General features: G+C 50.5%; 1 long non-coding RNA gene across 1 annotated transcript in view; it reads right to left on the reverse strand.

Moving 5' to 3' along the window:
- LOC118582883 overlaps positions 1–11,442 on the reverse strand; it is a 174,270-nt gene extending 162,828 nt beyond the window's left edge. Inside the window, exon 1 of the long non-coding RNA XR_004944803.1 lies at positions 11,216–11,442. This is a non-coding gene — a long non-coding RNA (uncharacterized LOC118582883). The remainder of the gene's footprint in view (positions 1–11,215) is intronic.
- Between the last annotated feature and the right edge of the window lie 219 nt (positions 11,443–11,661).

The raw sequence follows: 11,661 nt of genomic DNA on the forward strand, positions 1-11,661 counted from the left end.
TTGGGTCTACCCACCTCAGTAAACCCAACCTAGAAACTCCATCAAAGACGTGCTCTGAGGCTTGCCTACTAGATGATCCTAGATCCTGTCAAACTGGTGATGTTAATCGCCACAGTAACTGACTGCCAAAGCCCATGTGCTTGAAGAGAGGCAATTGAAAGAAAGGGGGGAGATGGAGGGATAATCATGGGAGGAGGTTGGCTGAGCATCCAAGTCATCTCCACCTGCCCCAGGCATCTAGACAACCACGGTCACACATTCTATGGCACAATGTCCCCATCACTGACACTTACGCAGCAAGGGCATTCCCTGTCTTTCCAAGGGCACCTGCAAATGTCGGGGTATAGGTGAACTTGAAGGTGATCTTCAGTGAAGTTCTCTGTCCCCTGCCACCATTAATCGAAATGGTCATTTGATAAAGAGGCCAGGGGGATGTCTCTCCAACTTCATGTTTTGTGGAGAACGTATGAGCTGTGGTGGCTGGTCTTGGTGGTCAGCTTGGCACACCCGATAAGAAGGATGCTCGGTTGAGAAATTGCCTCCGTCAGATTGGCCTGTGGGTATGTCTGTGGGGAATTTTATCAATCGCTAATTAACACAGAGCTCAGCCCTCTCTGGGTTGGACCATTCCCTAGGCAGAGGGGCGTGGACTACTTTAGAAAGGTAGCTGAGGCCAATCATGGGTCACATACATCACCAAGAACTCAGAAGGCAGAGGCAGGTAGATCCCTGTGAGTCTGAAGCTAGACTGGTTTACATAGTTCTAAGCCAGCCAGAGCTAGATAGTGGAACCCTGTCTCAGTGAACAAAAAGGGCCACTGAGTAGTACTTCTCCATGATCTCTGCTCTGGGTTCCCGCCTTGAGGTCACTTCCCTCAGTGAAATGACCTGGAAGAAATGAAGAGGAAATAGACACTTGGCTCCCTAAGTTGTTATTAGTCATGGTGTTTATCACAGGATCAAAAAAGCAAACTAGAGCATGAGCCAAGGCTAGACTACAACATGAGCCAAGGCTAGACTAATCAGGGATGATAGAAGTTTAAAAAAGAAAGTCACCACCTCAGATACAGAGTAAGAAGGCTATGGCTTTGCATGTCCCCACAGGATGTGGACAGCCTGTGAGAACTCTGTGGGCCCAGCAGATGGGGTTGGTCACCAGTATCCTGAGCCTTGCATCCAGGACAAGGACAGCTGTGCTCAGGTGCAGACAGCTGAAGCCTCACCAAGGAGGGCTGCGTGGGAACTCAGGGACAGGATTGACAGATTGATAGCTCTTTCTCGATTCCTTCTGAGGAAGAAGGAGCTCACGGGCAAGAAGAGAACAGTCCCTAAAGTTGGAAGGATGCAGTAAGGAGCCAGGGCTCAGGGTGTAGCTCAGCAGTGTCTGTGGCAGGGTGAGTGCCCTGCATGTGACGTTGTTGGCCATCGGTCACAGTCACGGTCACAGCACAGGAGGGCAGACACTGGGCCAAAGTGGGAAAGTGGCCAAAAAGCAGCCTGTGGATCATTTCCAGAATCACATCCCAGGAGGAACCAGTCAGGGACGCAGTGGCTGCTGGGAATGGGAAAGAAGCCCAGGCACTGCTGCCCCATGCCTGGGGACTCAGAGAGGGGAGCTTCTGGAGCAGCCCCACCCCTGCTCAGGAAATTGCAAATCTAAGGAATGAGTGTGAAGTGAGGCCAGGCCAGGTGGGTGCTTCCGCACCCCAGGTCACCTCGGCTGTATCTGAATGAATGGTAAAGGTGACTCGCTCATGGCCACCCAGCTAACCAGGAAGAAGCAAGGATTCAGGGGGAAACCTGCATGTATGTGGCACATAGTCCAGGCTCTCCCAGTGTCCTTCACATCCCCACCTCAAGCTGCCACATCCATCCTAGAGAAAGCAAACCAATTCACAAAGCCCAGCGCGATCCACTCAGACCCCAGGTCCTGCGTGGATTCCAATCACACAGAGAGGACCCTGCGCAGCCAGCTGCCTCCTCACTGCCGTCACCCACCACCCTGTTGTTCCAGGCCAGGCGTCTGGGGGCTCAGTGAAGACCTTAGCAGAGGGGTGAGCCACCAGGGACAGCTCTCTCCTTCCCCAGGTTCCCACTGCTCCACAATTCACACAAGGGCAGTGGCATGAGACTTCCCTGGCATGGAGCCATAGAGGATGGCATTGCTGCAGTGGCAATCTGCCACCCAGAGCAAGGCCCCTACATTCGGGAGGAAAAGACAAAAAGACACCAAAACCCACAATATCAGCTGGACAATTGAATGCCTACCACGTGTGGAAGATCCCCAGGAATCCTTCATCCTCAACTCCTTTCCTGTCTGGAGAGTATGGATTCCTGTGTTCCCATTTTACAGATCAAGAAACTGAGGCTTGAGCATTGAGTAACTTCCCAAGTGTACAGCAAGTAGCTGGCTGAGTGAGGCTAAACTATAGGAGAGTTTTCAACTGTGTTTTGTGGCTTCCTAGAGGACGGACAGTCCAAATGGGACAATAACTGGAGAGAGGCTTAAAGGAGTAGTGGCATGGCATTAAGACAGCCTGGCACCTCTTCAGGGCCTGGTCAGCCCCTGACTGTGCCCTTTCTGTGCCTCTTATCAGTAGCCATTAAATGTACTTTGATGCTGCTGTATCTGTAAAAGCTCTCCAAAGACAATGTGGCGGAGTGACAGCATCAGAGCATGGAGCTTCTTTATAACCAATCTAGTCAGACAGCAGAGTGGCTTCATACATACAAGAGCACAGCAGACCCCCTCTGTCCTCACAGCAAACACTCCAAGACCTCAGAGCATGCCTGAAGCTGCAGGGAGCATCCCACACTGTATGTATACCCTGGGTTTTTTCAGTGCGATCTATGATAAGGCTGAACTTAAAACTTAGACAAAATAAGAGATAAATGATTATCCATGACATTTCACAGTTATAACAATAAGCCATATAATAAAGGGGTCACTAGTCCTGTGCACTGGGGACAGTACTAAGTAAAATGAAGGGTATTTGGACACAAGCACTTGCTCCTGGGGCACTCTAATGACAGCTGAAGAACTAACAGGCGGGTGGTATATACAGTGTGGATACTCTGGACACAGGGATTTGCAACTGGGCAGGATGAAGCAGGTCTATGGAGATTTCATCACACTGTTCCCATCCACATGCAGTTTAAAGCTTAGGAATTATTTATTTATGGGCTTTAACACTTGGTGGGCTGTGTTTGCCTGTGGGTAATCAAAACCAAGGAAAATCAAAGTGAGGCCAGAAAGCACCATCAGGGAAAGTACGTATGCAAACCTAGCAGCTTCCGGCCACATGTGGCTATGAATATTTAAATTTTAATTAGGTGAAATTATGTCCAGTCCAGTTCCTGGTCACATTGGCCACATGTCAACACTTGTGGCCACCACATCAGGCAGGACAGACAGGGTGTTGCAGGTTTTGTTGGACAGAGCTGCCTCAAATGCTTTGAAAAGCCGTGGGAATATACTAGTTGACTTCACCAGACACCCAAGAGCTGCTTCTTTGTGGCCAGGCAGAGAGGCGCCTCCACACGGTCAGCAGCAGATGGCTAAGGTGTGCATAGGCTGCCCCCATCAGACTCTGCAGATGGCTGCAGAGACAGGAGAGCTCTCCACGCCTGAGGGTGGGTGAATCCCCAGCATCAGAGCTGTCAGTCTGTCCCTAGCCCGGATGGGGTCAGCCCTGAGTGGCTCCTGCACTCATGGTACCACAGTGGACGGCAGCCACTTCAGATGATGAGTACCCTGTGGCCTCATTTCTGTCATCACATTGCCCCAAACTATCTAACCAACCCTGGAACACAGGGTCCAGTAATGAGGGAATCTATTTCCCGATATCAGGTAGAGACAGAAGGAGAGAAGGAGGGAGGGAGGGTGGGAGGGAGGGAGGGAGGGCAGGGTACACTTGAAATGGATGAAGCAAGTGGAGATACATTCTACAGGAAAAGTCAAGACTGCAGAAGTACAGACAGGGCTGGGCAGGCAGCAGAGCTAGCTGTTGGTAAAGAACTTGACCTGCAAGCCAGAGGAGACCAGAACTCAGTCCCCAGAATCCACACGTTAAAAGCCAAGTGTGATGGTGCACACTTGGGATCCCATCTTTGGGGAGGTAAAGACAGGAGATTAACTGGGGCTCACTGCCAGCCAGCCCGGTATGTGTTGAGTGACAGGCCAGTGAGAGCTGGTCTCAAGTTAAAAAAAAAGAGAAGAAAAGAAAAGAAAAAGGAAGAAAGAAAAAGTAAGCACTTAGTTTTGTTCCCTGGCTTCCACATACAAGGATGGGCATGTTGACACACACAAATTCAAATGAACGGACGCGTCCACTCTGAAAGTCCAAGGATAACATGAGAGGGTATGTAGGCTCAACCACAGAACCTAAGGGTCCAACCTGTTTGCCAAAGGCAGAAGAGAGTTATACTCCAGGTCCACTGTGGCTGCCAATCATCTGTAGCTTACAAGCTGCCCCACTGAGAGACCCTTCCCCAAGGCAAAGTTAGCTCTTCCAAGGACTGCTTTGATGATTGCACCAGACCTAAAGGGTGCTTTGAGCCCGAGGTAGGATCCCCTAAAAAATGTTCATTAGAGAGAAGACATGAATATATTCTCGATATAATCATGAATCCAGTATGAATGAAATTTTCCATTGTACCAAGGCAGTCATACTCTTATTTTAAGGTCAAGAAGGCTGCTAGAGCCCCAGCCATCTCCTCTGCATCCAAGACAGGAAGAAGGAAGGTAGAAGGAGTCAAAAGGTTAAGCCAAAGCACCTAGAACACGTGAGGATCCGTAGAGGGAAAGTATAAGAGCAAAGGTCAAAGGTTAGAGATGCCAGAGTCCTTTAAAGAGCTTTCCCGGCATCCTTGGTGAATCCACTAGTCTTCATCTTTCTAACGGCAAAGGAGTCTGGGAACAGTCTTTACCGGAAATACTGTTGTCCCTGGCAACACAGAAGCTGTTGTTGACAACACAGGAAGAAGAGAAGGATGTAAGACAGGATACTTGACAGGATACTTAACAACAGGTGTGGAGATGGCTCGCTGGTCAAGAGTCAATACTGATCTTACAGAGGCCTAGGGTTTGGTTTCCAGCACCCACGCTGGGCAGCTCACAACCCTCCAGCTCAGGTGGTTGGATGCCCTCTTCTGGCCTCCACAGGCACCCTATGCATGATTTAAGAAAAAAAAAAAAAATACTGAAGTCAACTGCATTCATGTTATAGCTCCTCTGCCCTATGAATGAGCACAGAGACAAGTCATTCACTCCTTTGTGACCAGGATCTGCTTTGTAGAGTCTGGACAGAGATCTCACAGGAAGCAACAGGAAGCTTTCCAGGGAGAAAAGAAGAGCAGCCCCTTTTTATCTGTGCAGTCAGCAAGCACTTATTCTTTACCTAATAAAACAGCATGGTGGCCCTGGGCCTGAGGCACAGGCAGGAGGATCATGAGTTTGAGGCCAACCTGAACTTCACAGTGAGGCCCTGCTCTGTTCATGGAGGGTGTACTTGGTGCCTGGTTCTGTTCTAGGTCCCTGTATAGCCGATCTCAGACTCACAAACACCGCCTGTGGCATCTGTCACTGTCATCCCACACCATCAGATGAAGAGGGGTGCAGAGGACAGAAGGAAGAAACTCCTGTCCCCACTGGTAGTCTCCAAAGGGGTCTACCAGGGATGTGAGGAGAAGCGTAGATGAGGCCCTTCTCATTTGGTGGCTGATGAATACAAGCTTGTTGCATATGGTAGGTGCCACAGGAGCCTGGGAGACAGGAAGCACCTTCCCCCTCCCTTGAGTGACACGACCTCCACCCAACTGTGAGGAAGTTCCTCAGATTCTCCTTCCCCCACCCCCCCCCCCAGGAGGACACATGGGGCTCTGGCTGCTCCTGGCCTGGTGACAGCCTTCCCTCCTCAGCTTGTTCCTGAGTCAGGGCAGGATGCCTGATCCCAGGCAGCAGCCAAGAAGCTGTTCAGACCTAGCTTCAGAGGCCAGGCTGGCGTCCAGCTCAGAGACAAAGGTGCCTTTGCTTGGAGCATCAAAAGAGGTATGGTCCCTGCCAGGCAGTGGTGGCACATGCCTGTAATCCCAGCACTCGGGAGGCAGAGGCAAGAGGATCTCTGTGAGTTCAAGGCCAGCCTGGTCAACAAAGCGAGTTCCAGGAGAGCCTCCAAAGCTACAGAGAAACCCTGTCTCGAAAAAAAAAAAACAAAACAAAACAAAAAACAAAAACAAAAAAAGAGGTATGGTCCCAGGAGCCAGGGACTTCGTTCATAGAAAATGACCTGACCAACTGCAAAGGAGTTGAAATGGATGAGTCCCCATCACCTGGAGCCAAAGCGGGTCATAAGATGTGAATGGGGAGGAGCTCTTGTCCTTCACTCTACTTCAGACCCAAGCCCTCTTCGTGTGAGTCCCATTTCAGGGCCTTGCTTCATCCCTCACCAGCCCCCATCTTCCTCCACCCACTGGTTTACAGACTGTGACTGGAAGTCAACTGAGCCGCTTGGCTGGGGGTTTTAGGGAAACTTTAAAGGAGGCTGACATCCAAAAGATTAACTTTTCTCCCCTCCCCACTTCCTTCCTCCCGTCAGCGTAAAGATGGTGATCACCTGGAGCTCCAGCAGCTTTCTTGAAACTGTAAGTCAACAGGAGAAAGGAAGCCAGTGCTACGGATGACGGAGCTGGTCAGTGGACGAGCCAATTGCCTGTTGATTCTCCCTGAACAAAGCCCTTCCTGCCTGAGAACAGTACAGTTGGGAGAACAGAACCCTTTAGCTGTGTGAGAGCAAGTAAGCTTGGCTCCTTGGGGAGCCACTGATATATAGGAAATGTTCCTTTATGTCCAGCTGAATTGACAGGAGCCCATGCAGCCCACACACACTCTGTAAATTACTCAAGGATACATCTTCTGCCATGATTAACAAAATCCCTCTGTTTTAAACATGATACATTTTCCAAGCGCAGAGTGGCAGGAGGGTCCCACCTCTCCTGTCCCAGAAGTCTTTGTTTGCATATAATTAATCTAAAAAGTGAAAGATAGGCAGGGAACCCAGCCTGAGTAAGATGCTCTCTCTCATCAGCACCTTAATCTATGCTAAAGACAACCGGTTGACTCCTCTGAGGCCAGCTGATCATCGATCCCCATCTCCTTCCTGTGAGCCAGCTTCCTCCAAACTGTCTTTTCTTTGAGCACTAGGATCCACCCAGAACCTGTGGGGAGCCCTGCCCTTGACACACCCCCAAATCTTAGCCGTGGTGCCAGAGGTAGAGAAGAGCCCTGAGGCTCCTGGCATAAAAGCAGCTTATGGGGACCCATGACCTCACCCACATGCATGCACATGTCACATCCACAATCCTCTAGCACGCCCAGGCCAGTCTCAGTTCTCAGAGCCTAAACATTGCACGCAGGACAGACAGAGCACAAAGAGGGTCCCTTTCACAGGCTGCCACTGTGACAGTGCAAAGATCACAATGACCCAGGCCACTTCTGGTCCCTGAGGGCGGGCATGAGGATGTGGCTTTTGAGACATGGCATAATTCAAAGCCCCCTGGGCACTAGTGAAGAGAGGCTGTTCTGTGCTCTGGTTTGGGTCTTTGGCGTAGCTTACTTAATGTTCTCAGTATGACTCATCTCCCATTCGTGATGATTTTCAAGTAACAGGAATCTAGACAAGCTAAAGGATAAACTGCCATTGCTTAGCCGGGAAGCGTCAGTGCCAAATCCAGCTGAGCCACCGCCAGCAGGTCCATGCCTAGTGAGAGCCTGGGTTTCCTGGTCTTTGGCCCCTGTGTGAACACAGGAAGCCCTCCGGGCTGCCTGCTCTTGCCCATTTTCCTATGCAGAATGGGCAAGTGACTCCCTGGCATCTGTACATCTTCAAGGCAGCTGCTGGGTGTACTATCCACTGAGACAGTGAGTTAGGCAAGAGGCTGTCTCCTTCCTCTGGTCCTGGGAGTGGTTGTGGTGTTAAATGGAGGGCACACCAAGTGACTAAAATGGGAACTGTCCTTTTGTAATGATGTTGACAATGGTGATGAGGAGGAAGACAGTGGTAGCCATGATGATAAACAATGTTACCTAGAACTCAAGGTTTTCTGGGCGGACCGAGGAGCAGTGTCCATTTGCCTACTAAGTGAGCACAATGGCTCACCATGGATTGAGGCCTCAGGAGACCTTGCTTCCAGGACAAGATCCATTCTTAATAGAATATCACAGGGTAGTGGGGCCCAGGACAGATACGATAGGCTAGTCACATTCCTGTGGACATGGCTGTCCTGGTAACAGTATATCCTGGCAACTGGGACATGCATTCCAGAATCTTCCCAAGGCTCACAGCCATGGCATTCTTATTCTTGCTTCCTGGTGAGGAAGACAGGACACCAGGGACTTCAAGATCTCACCAGCACCGCCACCAGACACGGACACAGAGGGGCTATTGTAAAAACCTCTGCACAAAAGGTCATAGGGCAGGGATCCCACTATGAAGACCAGAGGTAGACAAGGTCACAAGCCACAGGTTAGTTCCAGGCAGAGCACACCAAACAGCAGGAGTCTGGGCACTGCCATGAAGTTAGGAGCACTTTCTGTTTGCAGTTAGCTGTCCCCTCCAAACGTGGTCTCAAACCCACCATGGCAGGAGCCCCTGGGGCTCCTGCCTGCAGCAACACTCAGCTCAGCTCTGGGTGGCAAGTGGAAGCCACGACAAAGCCACACACCATGTGTGCTGTGTGTGTGTGTTCAGATGTGTGAATACAGACCCACACCTGCCCTGGCACATGCACGTAGAGGTCAGAGGTCAATCTCCAGTGTTAGCGATCACCCTTCGCCTTGTTGGAGACGGTGTGGCTTGCCTGCAGCCAGGCACTCCAGGCTCTGCCCCTTATCCTGCCATGAGTACTGGGATTGCAGACAAAGGTCACCATCTCCAGCTTTGCACAGGTCCTGGTGATCTGAACTCAGGTCCTGCCGCCTGTAATTCAAGCTCTTCACTTACCACTGAGCCATCCTGTCAGAGCACAAATCATGTTTTTGGCATTTGTTTTCACATTTGTTCGTAGCCTTTTTCCTGTCTAGTTCAACAGCTTTCTCCTGAGACCTGTCAGTCCATCCCAGGCTTATCTTTCACAGTAAATGGCAATCAGATGTCAGAATCCTCATGACTGCCTGCCCTCCCCATGGCAGATCAAAATCGACGCCCCAAAGAAACACAGTCTCAGCAACACTCACAGGAGGTTTGGAGACACAGAACCCACAGACAGACACACACTGGGGACCTGCACATGTGTGACATGGGAACCCATGTTGGTGTGCCTGGCCCACAGACGTACTGTGTCACAGCTCTTGATTCCATGACGTGGCATTTCTCTGGGTACTTGAACAGCTTACTTGCCAAGAGAGGCAAACGGATGGGTCTCCATAGGAATGGCAGGAAGTCTCTCCTGCTAATGGGCCTGAGCTGGCACTATTGTTTTTAGCCTTAGGACAACTGCTCCCTATGCTGGAATGGCAATTACTTTCTTTAAAAGTGTTGTAGTTAACTATAAACCTGCAAACCTTCAGAGGACTGGACAATAAGGGGATCTGGCAGTGGTAATGTTGCTGGAGTGCCCTCTCCACCCAGGCCCTTTTCTAAGCACCGGGCAAGTATTCACTTGCACAGAGGTAGATGGAGAAGGATCTAGAAGTCCAAGGTTTCCACAAGTTGGACAACAGGGCCTGGGGCCCAACAGCCCCTCTTCAGAGCCTCCCCTCCAATCCTTTAATCTTGCTATACAAGTTTTGTAGCCTCAGGGTGTGGCCCCTGAGAGCTGGGACCCACCCATAGTTATCTAAACACAGATAAACAGTCTCCAAGTAGACCCACAGAACTAGCTGGAGAAAGATCCAAACCCCCCCGCATTGACCTGTGAAGCATCCAGCAACCTCAGAGGGTTGCACAAGCAGTATACTTGCAGAAGCCATCTTCAAAGTTCACACCTCATCTGATTCTCCCAATCCACCAAGGTGTGAACAGTCCACAAGGGGACGGATACAGCTGTGGCTCTCGGCCACCCTGGTCCTTCCTAAACACCAGAGTTTTCACTCAACAAATTCTATGCTCAACCAGAGACAGGACCTGAAACCATAACCATCAGCTCGAGGGCATGCTGAGAAAGCCAAAGACAGTGTTCCTGACAAGGGGGCAGGTCCCTGAGCCAAGGGAGCCCTCAGGCACATCCCAGGAGAAAGCTGGGAATTTCTGTCTGTCTCCTTCACACAGGGGCAGCCAATGCCCATTTCCACCAAAGACCAAGTTCTGTCCTGGGCCAGGCCAGCAAGCCCGGGTTATGCTCAGAGCGGATGAAGCCTCTCTCAGAGCTCATTCAGCCCGGGTGCTGACTCATTCTTAACCCGGGAAGCCCCACACACCCTAGGAAGTTGCTCAGAACATGCTCTGATCTTCCCTTGCAGTCTCTATGCCACTTTTAAGCAAGTTACCATTTTTCAGATTTGCTTAAAAAGAGGCATAACAGTTACTGTAACAGTTATTTGTCAGTAAAAGTATAATAAGCACATAAGAATAGTAACTATTCATGTGACCTCAGGTCATTTCACACCCATATCCTCAACCATCCCCCTCCTGGTTCCCAGCCTGTGGCTTTTCTTTCTGCCTTTAAGCATGATTTCCCACCTGGAGCATTAAGGGAGCGGAAGGGATGTAAAATATAGTCCTGAAGCCATTTACACATGTTCAGAGAAAAGCCAAAATTCTGCCTCGATGCATATTTCTTGTCCTGCAGCTGGACAGCTCAGGCCTGGCTGCTTAGGTCAGTGGCCAGAAGCTGCCCAGGGGCCCTTTCTTCTGCTTCTCAAGAGCAGAAGCTAGTCTAACCTCAGTGCCCAGTTAGCACAAACTCACCCACCTCCATCTCCGACCTTTGCTTTGGCTTCTAACTAGGAATCTGAAGCGGCTTCCTTCCCCGGGGCAGGCATCACTTCATCCCAAGCTCTCCTCTGAGACAGCACAAGACACAGTTGGCATTCATAATGCACAGCTAAGAAACTCCTCCAGAGTCCCGCAGACACAGCAGAGGTGGGGTGGAGGCAGGGGAAGCCACTTTTCTGACATCACAGACCTCCGAAGTCTGGGAGAAGCAGTGTCTACCCCAGGACACAGCAGCTGTCACAGCTCTGAGGCGCACGCAGACATCATTGACAGAGCGTACTCACCAGGGAGAAGCTGATGAATGTCCCAGCCACTGTGCTGTGAAGATCCCAAGACATGCTCAGCTTGCCTGGAAAGTCACTTTGAAACTTAGAAAGCAGCCAATGTAAAGCCACTGAGTCCCCTCCATTCTCAGAGATGGCCACATGATTAAGAGAAAGAAAAAAAAAAAAGAAAGAAAGAAAAGAAAAAGGCGCACACCTCAGCCTTCATTGTCACTGGAACCAGATGACTCATGCTGACTCAGAGCCGCTACTTCCTCTCCCGACATTCTCTTCATACTTGTGAGCAGGGTTGGTCTGATTCCCAGGGGCTCCACCACCCTTCCGGAAAGAGCAACTTCCCAGACCCTGGCAGTGAGAGGCTCCAGCTTACAGCCAGAGATTACCCTCACCAGGGAAGAGGAACTTGGTTTAAGCAGGGACAACTGAAAATAAAAGGCAGAGATCTC

Source organism: Onychomys torridus, chromosome 4 (assembly GCF_903995425.1).
Source record: "Onychomys torridus chromosome 4, mOncTor1.1, whole genome shotgun sequence".
Lineage (NCBI taxonomy): Eukaryota > Metazoa > Chordata > Mammalia > Rodentia > Cricetidae > Onychomys > Onychomys torridus.